We start from the raw sequence: 1,593 nt of genomic DNA, 5'->3' as shown, positions 1-1,593 counted from the left end.
ACAGACTACTAAGAATTTTTACTTTAAATTGGGAATAAAAATTTTCATGTAATTTTCTACACCTATTTAATTATTCTTTCTTTTTTTATTCAGTTAATATTACATTGCCAATGAATAATATTTATAGAGATTAAACTATTATTTCATTTATTTGGTAAATATTTCAGTTGTTACATTTACTGTCCTAATATTTTATTATTTTTTTTACCTGTGATAATAATATAATAAAAATATTGGTCCACAATTTTCCTTTCTTATGCTGCCCTGCCCATGTTTGGTAATGCATACTTCTGATGGGGTGTGGAATATAGGATTGCTTATGATTTTTTGTGTGGAAGCTTTGTGTATTTAATTATAGATATAAATTTTTTTTAGTTTATCAGCATTAAGATGTCTTCATCAATATATGATTAATTTATTTCATTAATTCTGGAAATTTTCTTGCCATTATATCTTAGATTAGAATATTGTCTTTACATTTTTTCTCCTCTCCTTCAGAACTCCAATTTTGGTTATTATCATTCTATTCCCCATGTCTTTTGAAGCGTAATATGCCCCATTTCTTTATCTGTGCACTGACTGATAGTTAATTTTTCAGGTCAATTTTCCAGTTCATTACTTGTTCATTCAGTTGCGTCAAATATGCTATTTAACACTTTCTTTGATGTCATTCAATGACTTTAAAAAAATTCTTGAAGTTTTGTTTTAAAATTCTGTTTATGCATTATTTTCATAGTAATATGTTCATTAATTATCATATTTATTTTATTCCCCCCCCCTCACTGCTTGTTGACATGGTATATTCTTATTTCATGCAGCTGTTTTCCAAGGCAGGCTCATAGAAAAATCTTTGTCATAGCATTCTTACGGAGTTATATTATTATCATAACATTATCAGGGGTGTTATTAATCAGGATCTTTTTGTTTATTTCATAAATCTGAAGTCCTACACCAAATGTCTTGTGGGTAGTACAAAAGTTGATTTTGAAAATATGTGTTGAGCCTCCTTGTTGTTTCAACATCTCACAAAACTCCGGGTACCTTCTTTGGTCCAGTGGGGAGGATCTCTCTAATCTTCTTTCATTAAAAAGAAGGAACTTTTACCATTTTCAACAGCATGGATGGAGCTGGAGAGCATTATGCTAAGTAAAATAAGCCTGTCAGAGAAAGATAAATATCACATGATCTCACTCATTTGTGGGATATAATGATCAACATAATTTGATGAACAAGGATAGATCTATCTAGAGACAAATGGTAGGGGAGGGGGGGTTAGAGAGCAACCAAAGGACTTATATGCATGCATATTAACATAACCAATGGACACAGACACTGGGATGGTGGGGGCTTGCCCAGGCTGGGAAGAGAGGGGGTCAATGGGGGGAAAAGGAGACATATGTAAAACTTTAGAAAGAAAAAAAAAAAGAAAGAAAGACAGCCCTTCCAAAGTCATCACCTTATACAGAGCACCATTTTTGTCCCCTTTCCTTGCACATGTCCCTTGCCAGGCCTTTGACCCTGCATGAGCAATAAAATCTCAGGCCCTGGCATTTGGGCCTGTAATTGAGCCCAATATCCTGAAAGCTAACTCAG

The sequence above is a fragment of the Eptesicus fuscus genome, chromosome 8 (assembly GCF_027574615.1).
Source record: "Eptesicus fuscus isolate TK198812 chromosome 8, DD_ASM_mEF_20220401, whole genome shotgun sequence".
NCBI classification, from domain to species: Eukaryota; Metazoa; Chordata; class Mammalia; order Chiroptera; family Vespertilionidae; genus Eptesicus; species Eptesicus fuscus.
The sequence above is the reverse complement of the archived record's forward strand: the minus strand, read 5'-3'. Positions refer to the sequence as shown.